The sequence below is a fragment of the Homarus americanus genome, unplaced genomic scaffold (assembly GCF_018991925.1).
Source record: "Homarus americanus isolate GMGI-L3 unplaced genomic scaffold, GMGI_Hamer_2.0 scaffold56737, whole genome shotgun sequence".
Lineage (NCBI taxonomy): Eukaryota > Metazoa > Arthropoda > Malacostraca > Decapoda > Nephropidae > Homarus > Homarus americanus.
Window position 1 is genome coordinate 5001 of NW_024741472.1, and position 10198 is coordinate 15198.

General features: G+C 44.9%; 1 pseudogene; it reads left to right on the forward strand.

Annotated features, from left to right (window-relative positions):
* Positions 1–3654: 3654 nt before the first annotated feature.
* Positions 3655–3809, forward strand: LOC121875918 (annotated as a pseudogene).
* The last annotated feature ends 6389 nt before the right edge of the window (positions 3810–10198 follow it).

Here is a 10198-nt window from a genome sequence, read left to right on the forward strand (position 1 = left end):
ACAACCTCTCCTTGGTAGTAGAAGAGTGTATTGGTGTCCTAAAGTTTTAGCGAGGCTTGCCAGCCTGAGTAAGACAAAGAAATAATCCAGACAGCCACTACTACCTAACCTAACCGTGGTGCAGTCCACACTACCAGACCGCTGGAGGTTTCGTCACGCCCCCCGATGGCGAAATCCTCCGTTACAGCAGAAGTGTCTGTTTAACCTAACCTTAGTACAGAGTCTATTGGTGTCCACAATTTTATAGAGGCTAGCCAGCCTAAGTCAATAACAGACAGAAAGAAATAACCCAAGCAGCCAACACTACCTAACCTTGGTGTAAAGTCTATTGGCGGCCTAAATTTTATAGAGATATACAGGCAGCCACCACTACTTTCGCCGGAGGTTTCGTCACGCTCCCCGATGGCGAAATCCTCCATTACAGCAAAAGTGTGTAGCGGCCTGCTCCAAGTGTCAGTTTAACCTAACCTTAGTACAAAGTCTATTGGTGTCCTCAATTTTATAGAGGTTAGCCACCCGAAGTCAATAAGAGACAGAAATAATCCAAGCAGCCACCAATATCTAGCCTAAACTGTTTAGCCTGACCGTGGTAAAGTCTAACGGGGGACCTTAAATTTTATAGAATAATAATACAGGCAACTACCTAACCTAACCAACCACTACCGGGCCGCCTAACCTAACCTAACCTAACCTAACCTAACCTAACCTAACCTACCCTAACCTAACCTAACCTACCCTAACCTAACCTAACCTAACCTAACCTAACCAACCACTACCGGGCCGCCGGAGGTTTCGTCGATGTCGAAATCCTCTTCCTTCTTGTATTGGCAAGGGGAGTTTGCTTTAACTTAGGTATGCTAGCCTAAGTAAAAATAGATGCCCCTTCCTTATTGGTGTTGTCGATGGCACAGCACAGCACAGCACCGTGCCTATGACGAAATCAACTTCATTAAACTCAACTCATACTTCAAATGCACCAAGAGAACTTGCACACCCGAATGGGAGACCGTCAGAGTCAATCGAGGGTCGATTTAATAGCATACTATACAAAATGATCCGAGAATCTGCACATACCGAGTGGGAGACGGTCGTGAAAGCGTCCGCCCTTGTACGCTGGATGGAACTATTTCACTATAGTAAGGGGTAGGGGCACCTCGGTCATAATATACAACATACCAAAGAAGTTCCACACCCGCATGGGAGACCGTCAGAGTCAATCGGGGGTCGATTTAATAGCAAGAGAAGGTGCAGTTAGATCTGATCATCTGGTTTGCTATTTCTCTAAGGCCAACGTGCGGTCCCTCGCCCAATGTCTTCTGCCTCTCTCTCAATCTCTCTCACTATTTTGGCCGCCGTGATAGGCGCTGCCAACAGCAGCAGCTACCTGGTTGATCCTGCCAGTAGTCATATGCTTGTCTCAAAGAGTAAGCCATGCATGTGTAAGTACAAGCCGATTTAAGGCGAAACCGCGAATGGCTCATTAAATCAGCTATGTTTCATTGGATCTGTAAACCCACTTGCTTGGATAACTGTGGCAATTCTAGAGCTAATACATGCAATTGGTCTCTGACCGCAAGGGAAGAGCGCTTTTATTAGTTCAAAACTGGTCGGGCCCCGGTCCGTAACCCACCTGTGGTGAATCTGAATAACTTCGGGCTGAGCGCACGGTCTCCGCACCGGCGCCGCTTCTTTCAAGTGTCTGCCTTATCAGCTTTCGATTGTAGGTTATGCGCCTACAATGGCTATAACGGGTAACGGGGAATCAGGGTTCGATTCCGGAGAGGGAGCCTGAGAAACGGCTACCACATCTAAGGAAGGCAGCAGGCACGCAAATTACCCACTCCCGGCACGGGGAGGTAGTGACGAAAAATAACGATGTGAGTCTCATCCGAGGCCTCGCAATCGGAATGAGTACACTTTAAATCCTTTAACGAGTATCCATTGGAGGGCAAGTCTGGTGCCAGCAGCCGCGGTAATTCCAGCTCCAATAGCGTATATTAAAGTTGTTGCGGTTAAAAAGCTCGTAGTTGGATCTCAGTTCCGGACTGACGGTGCACCGCCCGGTGTTTACTGTCACGCTCCGAATAGCCGCCCCGCCGGCTCGCACGGGATGCTCTTTGTCGAGTGTCCCGAGTGGCCGGAGAGTTTACTTTGAAAAAATTAGAGTGCTCAGAGTAGGCTATTTGAATGGCCCGAATGGTGATGTATGGAATAATGGAATAGGACCTCGGTTCTATTTTGTTGGTTTTCGGAACCAGAGGTAATGACTAATCGGAACAGGCGGGGGCATTCGTATTGCGACGCTAGAGGTGAAATTCTTGGACCGTCGCAAGACGAACTACTGCGAAAGCATTTGCCAAGGATGTTTTCATTAATCAAGAACGAAAGTTAGAGGTTCGAAGGCGATCAGATACCGCCCTAGTTCTAACCATAAACGATGCCAACTAGCGATCCGCCGGCGTTATTCCCATGACCCGGCGGGCAGCTTCCGGGAAACCAAAGTCTTTGGGTTCCGGGTGAAGTATGGTTGCAAAGCTGAAACTTAAAGGAATTGACGGAAGGGCACCACCAGGAGTGGAGCCTGCGGCTTAATTTGACTCAACACGGGAAACCTCACCAGGCCCAGACACGGGAAGGATTGACAGATTGAGAGCTCTTTCTCGATTCGGTGGGTGGTGGTGCATGGCCGTTTTTAGTTGGTGGAGCGATTTGTCTGGTTAATTCCGATAACGAACGAGACTCTGGCCTACTAAGTAGTCGACGGATCTCCAGAAAATGGTGTCCAGTTCGCAACTTCTTCTTAGAGGATAAGCAGCCAATTCTAGCCGCACGAGATTGAGCAATAAACAGGTCTGTGATGCCCTTAGATGTTCTCTTTTTGTATACACTGAAGGATCAACGAGTTTTCACCCCCTCCGAGGAAGGGAGAGGGTAACCCGTTCAAAGCCTTTCTTGATGAGGATTGGGGCTTGCAATTGTTTCCATGAACGAGGAATTCCCAGTAAGTGCAAGTCATCGGCTTGCGCTGACTACGTCCCTGCCCTTTGTACACACCGCCCGTCGCTACTACCGATTGAATGATTTAGTGAGGCCTTCGGACTGGCGCTCTTGGATTGTCGGCCCCGTTGCCCGCGAGGGTTTTCTGGGGTCGTCGCCTCGAGCTGACGGAAAGATGTCCAAACTTGATCATTTAGAGGAAGTAAAAGTCGTAACAAGGTTTCCGTAGGTGAACCTGCGGAAGGATCATTAACAGAGAGAAAGAGAACGGGGCGCTCTTAAAACTACTACTCTCCTGATTTGGGCGGTCTCGGGCTCTGCTCTGCCAACTCCAGCAGCGAAAGAGGACAATCCCGGCCCCCGCACCAAAAATAGGTACCACCACGCTGTAGGTGGACCACACTCGGGCGAGAGCGCGAAGACCTGAGGAGGAGGAGGAGGACGGACGGGGCTTTGGACGGCTGCCCGTCCGTTCCTTACTACCGCCGAATAAGCCTCTTGACCCAAAAAGAGTGAAATTCAAGTGTCAAAAAATAACAACAACAACAAGCCGTCCGGCCAAACCGAAACCACAAACTTGGGATATGTCTGTCAAACCCTTTCATTGAGACTCGACCTGTGATGGTTAGTCGCAAAAAGAACAAATGGCAAATACACAACTCTTAACGGGGGATCACTCGGCTCGTGGGTCGATGAAGACCGCAGCAAACTGCGTGTCGGTATGTGAATCGCAAGAATACCAGATACATCGACAAGTTGAACGCATATTGCGGCGTATATGAGCTTATCGCGCCACTCCTCTACGAGGAAATATACATCCATCGGTTGCTGCGAGTTCGGTGCCTGCTGACTGTCTCCCCGACACGAGGGTAACCCGAACCGAGCTTCCGCCTTGGGGTTTAATCGCCCGCGCCTTGCGCGAGGCGTGCCCTTAAAAACAAGCCTATCACTAGCAAGTCCATGGACTTGGCGCACCCACATTCAACCACAACAAAGCCGGGCACACACACATATGTGTGTGTCCCGTCCCGACGACAGTTGTCGCCCTCGCAAATAACTGGAGGCGCTCTTTTGCCTGCTGTCCACAGAGACACGAATGGCCGTCGGCTGCTCATGGCTGATGCTGCACATGTTCTAAGAGGCACACGTCCTCCTCCTTCTCTCTCGGAGAAGAAGCACTCCATCCCACGAAGAGGAAACGAAACCGGGTCGGATATCTTTTAAGTAAGCCCGCCGGAATTTCGTCTATCACCTCGAAAAGAGTGCTTGGCATGCATTGCAGTGGAACCTAAATTGATGAGTGCGCCTGAGCCCGCAGTCTACCATGTAGTGGCGCAGGAAGAGAGATGACAATTGCTCTCGTTGGGACGAGAATGCTTGGGTGACGCCGTGCTCTTCCTCACGCGCTCCTCCACCCTCTCCCACAGTCAGACGCGGTGTGGGCGTTCTCTTTGAGAGTTCGCCACGAGTCCACGTCTATCTCATGACAGGCCTGGGAGGGAGGCAGGGGGAGTTCTCTCTAAACGCGTTAAAGACGGTGTTGCGCCTCATAACGGCGCTCGCCGGGATAGAGCACTAGTTCTGCAGCCGGAAAGGCCGCTCACGCCAATTAATACTGCGACTCTCGCTCTCTTTTTCCGGATAAACAAGTGCCACTGCTGTGGCATGCGGGAACGGGGAAAGAGGTCAAAGTTTAAGCGGCAAAGGTGCGGCCGAGTAAGGGCGGAACACGAGCGTATATGCATTAAAACTGTGTATATGACTCTGCGAGAGATGTTCTGCTGGAACACTTTTCCTATTGGCTATTTACCACTATTGATGTTGCTGAGAGGGCCGAGCACCTAAGCTGCTCGTTGAGAATGAGAAGGAACGGAGTCAGGGGTGGGAGTGCCGGCGCCATGGCCGCTGGTACCCCCGTGACAAGCCCCTCAAACCTTCCTCTCTCTCAGTCTTAAGAATAAGAAGGAACAGAGTCAGGGGTGGGAGTACCGGCGCCATGGCCGCTTGGTACCCCCGCGACAAGCCCCTCAAACCTTCCTGTGTATGTCTTTTGCAGCAGCACGTGGTAATGTCGGTGGTGAAGAAAGTCGGTGGCAGAGCGTCTTCCGCTTCGTGGTTGGGGAACATGTTCCCCCTAAGGATGATGAGACCACGATCGACCTCGTAGTAGGAGAGAGCTACCCGCCAAATTTAAGCATATTAATAAGCGGAGGAAAAGAAACCAACAGGGATTCCCTTAGTAAGGGCGACTGAACCGGGAAAAGCCCAGCGCATAACCTCGATGTCTTCGGGCACGAGGGGTGTTGCGTTTCAGAGGGTCCAGCACGCCGTCCCATACTGTCTAAGTCAAGCTTGAAAGCGGCCACTGCCCATGGAGGGTGACAGGCCCGTATGGCGGCGCCCATGAGGGTACAGATGGGACGGTCGGAAAGGGCCTCTCTGAAGAGTCGGGTTGCTTGAAAGTGCAGCCCAAAGCAGGTGGTAAACTCCATCTAAGGCTAAATATGACCACGAGACCGATAGCGAACAAGTACCGTGAGGGAAAGTTGAAAAGAACTTTGAAGAGAGAGTTCAAGAGTACGTGAAACCGTTAAGAGCCAAACGGGTGGAAACTCGAAGGTCGAACTGAGGGGATTCAGCTCATCGGCTGTCTGCTGGGTGGGGTGTTGTAATTGAGCGACCCAAAAATGTTTGGGTGCGCCCCCACTCACGCTGGCGTCGGCGGGCGTATTTCGCCTCGTAGTAGGTCACCCCGACCCGTTGCCGGGACGTCGAAGGCCCGGTCGGACTGGTACCTCGCCGCCGACTCTCTCTCAGCTCGTCTGGGGGGGGAGACCCGCGCGACGGGGGGAACCACCGGTGTCCTGGCTGCCCTGCGACGGTCATCGACAAGAGCTTGCCGCCGCTTCGGCGGCGGTTTTGCTCTCGCGGTGTGCAAAAGGTCGGTGATCCACCCGACCCGTCTTGAAACACGGACCAAGGAGTCTAACATGTGTGCAAGTCAATGGGCTCACTAAACCCAAAGGCGAAATGAAAGTGACGGGCGATACGATACGAAGTCTTTAGTTAAGAGGTGAAAGAAGATTATTAGGAGTTGAAGGAAAAGTGGTGAAACTGAAATACAGTAGGAGTAGAAAGAATCTGGGCTCAACCAGATCGCTTCATCTTTCTTATTGGTGTTTTGTCTTTGTTCTGCTCTCTTGGGTCGTCAGACCTTTGTATTAATATTGGTTTATTTATATAATGCTGCTTATTATTATTATTTGTTATTGTTGGAGTTAGTGAGCCCGCCCAGGTCCTTGTGTAACTGGGAGGGTAGTCACATTTTTTTTTTTTGAGGTGTTAGTTAAGTGTTAGTTGTGTTAGTCTAAAGGTACACTGTATGGAGAGGCCTGCCAGGTTCTTAGTGGAGCTGGTTGGTCACTCTCATCTTTATTCCTCTAGTAATGTTTTATGTGTAAATGTGTATATTGGGGCAGGAGGTGGTTCAATTACTTCTTCCTGGCTGATGTAGCTGGGAGGGTAATCACATTATTATTATTATTATTATTTTTTTTTTCGGAGTTAGTGAGCCCGCCCAGGTCCTTGTGTAGCTGGGAGGGTAGTCACATTTTTTTTTGGCTAAGATGTTAGTTCAATGTTAAATGTTAAATGTTAAATATTAGTTATGTTAGTCTAAAGGTACACTGTATGGAGAGGCCTGCCAGGTTCTTGTGGAGCTGGTAGGTCACTCTCATCTTTTATTCTCTCTATTAATGTTTTATATGTATATTGGGGCAGGAGATGGTTCAATTACTTTCTTCCTGGCTGATTTAAACCAACTGTGTTCTTGGAATTCTTCGTTGTCTATATTATTTATCCAGTTTTGATATGTTTCTGTGTTAAGTTCAGTCACTTTTTTCCAAATATTTACAGCTTTGTTGTGTATATCTACATTGATTGCTAAGAGGTTTGCTCTCTTGTGTAGCTGTTCATTATTGATGTGGTCTGTATATTTTATGTTATATATAAATCTGAGGGCTATATTTTGTACTGTTTGTAACCTTTTAATGCACGTTTTACTAAGGGTGTTCAATGGGATGGGTGGGTAGTCCATAATTGATTTGACAAGGGCAATATAAATCTTTCTTTTGTTATTAATGCTAAGGTTCTTAAAGCGTTTTATTTTTGATAATCTTATTCTTGCCTGTCGTTCTTTATCTTTTAAGTATGTTATATATCCTCTTTTTGTTAGTTTTAATCCAAGCATCCTGCCTTCAGTGTCGTATGGGTATAGTTCCTGGTCGACTATTACTGGACTTGTTTTAATCTTGGCTATTGGTATTATCTTGAATTTGTTCTTATTTGTCCTGATTTTCCATTTTTTCTCAAAATCATTTATGTTTTTTATCGCTCTTACCGTGTAGAGTGCCATAAATTGAGTTGATTTTCCTGGGTATGATACTATTTGAGTAATATCATCAGCAAACATTACATATTCGCTAAAGGGGGTAGGTTGAGGTGTGTCTGAAGTATAAATTGTATATAGTGTTGGAGAAAGGCATCCTCCTTGAGGTACTCCACTCTCAAGATTAAACATAGTTCCCAAAAAGTTTCCAATTTGAATTTGTGCTCTCCTATCATCTAAATAGTTACACAATATTCTTAGCAAGTATTCGTTAAGTCCCAGTTTTAATATTTTATATTTCAAGCCTAAATGCCAAACTTTATCAAAAGCCTTAGAAACATCCCTTAAAATTATATTGATCTGGTTACCCTTGCTTTTTTCTATTGCAATTATTTCCGTTATTGTAGCTATTGCAGTTAGGGTATTTCTATTGGGCATAAATCCATGTTGTCTGTTGTTAGTTTTCCCATGTTGTGTTAAAAAGGCTATAAGTCTTGAATTTAATATTTTTTCCAATAGTTTCCCGGTAATTTCTAATAAAGATATTGGCCTGTAGTTTAATATTTCCTTATTGTCCTTACCCTCCTTAGGAATAAATATCATTTTAGCATATTTTAGTTTGTCTGGAAAGTAACCAGTTATTAAGCATGCGTTCTAAATGTTTAATAGTGTATTTAAAATGTTTTCAGGTAGATTCATGATCATATTTCGTGTAATACCTGTGAGCCCAGGGGCTTTTTCCTTAAATTTCCTCAGACAGTGCATCATTTCTCCCATGGTTATTATTTGATTATTAGGTAATAAGTTATAGTCTATATATTGCCTTGGGGTGATTCTATGTATTTGTCTTCCCATTTCTTCTTCTATCCTTTCTTCGTGTTCACTATCAAAATCTTCATTTTCCTCATCTGATATTTTAAAAACTTTTACCCATTCCCTTTTGAATGCTGACTCTTGTTCATTTTCCTCGTGCAATTTTGTTCCATTTTGGTCTTTAATGTATGGTGTTTTTTGCTTGTTGTGCCCCATCATCTTGTTTATGGAAGTCCAAAATGTTTTTGTGTCTTTAGTCATGTCAGCCGCCATTATAATATCATTCCATTTTTTATTGTTTGCTTCCTTACATGCGTCTCTTAATTTTATCTGTAGTGCTATCTGTGTCGTATATAGCCATCTGTTACTGCCGTGTCTTTCCATATACCTGTTTATTTCATTGTAATAGGTCTGGATTAATTTAACTTCTTCTGGTAGTCTGTTGTTGGGTAATGTTCTAAAGTGTGAAGTAGGAGTGTGTTTGGTTATAGATGTTTTTATTGCTGAGTGCAGTCTGTCCATTTCTGAGTCTATATCTTCTGTTGTTTTCCCTTGTAGGTTAATCGAGTGGTGATTACTTAAGTCGTCTTTGAAGCTGTCCCAGTCTGTTTTACTCATTTTCAGTCTCTTTTTTATTGGTATCTGTATGGGGCTTGTTGACAGTGTTAGTATAATTGGCAGATGGTCACTGCCTGTAAGAGGTCCCTGTATTATATGGTAATTGAAAAAGGCTTTGTTGTTGGTAAAAATTTTGTCTGGTGTCGATTGTGTATTGTGATTTCTCCAGGTTGGAAAGTTAGGACCCAGATAATTGATTTTCCCTAAATTTATTAATTGATTAAGGGCGTTTCCCACGACGTTATTATTTGTATTGTCAAAAATCCTATGTCTGGCGTTAAAGTCTCCTAAGATGTACATCGGATGACTATTGTTAGCCAATTTTAATAGGTCTTCTATAGGTAAGTAGGGTCGTCTCGGTGGGAGATAAGTAGTAGCAATAATTACGTCTCCTTGAGTTGTATTTATTTTTATTGCTAGAAATTCATCCTGGAAGTCATCAATTAGTTTAAATTTTAAGTTTCTTTTAACCGCTATCGCTACTCCGTCATTTTTCTCGCCCGATTTATTTCTTTGGTTTACATAATAGTTAAAGAGTTTTATGTTGTTGTTTTCTGTCTCACCGTGACTGTTTATTAGTATAATGTCAGGGTCAATTTCTTGATATATATTACTTTGGTTAATTCTCTCGGTCTTCCAGTTTCTTACGTTGTGTTGTATTATTCTTAAAGTTCTTACTGTTTGTCTATTGTCCATTATTTCTTATACTTGGATTGTGACTGTTGAAGTGGAGACCTATCATCCTGTTTCCCGCTTCTGACTCTTCTAAACTCTGACGGGTCTACTATTTTAAAGTCTTTGGTCGTAATCTTTAGTTTGTCCGTAGTAATTAGTGACCAGACATAATCTTCACTTAGGGATTTTTCTTGATATGTCCACTTGTATATCCCTCCTTCACAGTTTTTTACTATTGTCCCTCCTGTTGGTCTCGATGTTGGGATTCCATGTTTTGTTGTAGTGATAACTTTTAATCCAATTTCTTCAGCAGATTCAGGTTGTATATTGTGATCAGTTTCCATCTTATCTTCTCTCCTCCTACTCCTTTGTCTTATAGTCTGTCCTTTTGTTATTTCTATCTTCTCTTTGTCACTTCTAGTCATTTGTCTGGGATCTCTATCAGTCGCTTGTGTTCCTTGTGTATCAGCTGTTGCTCCTTCCTCAAACCTTTGTTCGTCTAGATGTAGTCTTTCTCTCAGTTCGCTTGCATATGTTGCCTGGAATAGTTTTTCGGATTGTGGATTCTCTGGAAATATCATCTCTGGTAGGTTATTCAATTTAAACATTTTCCTTAATTCCTCATTGTATGATCCGGGTGCAATGATATTGTGCAAATGTGCATGGATCATACTAATCATTACCTTATCATGTATTGGCTCACTTAGG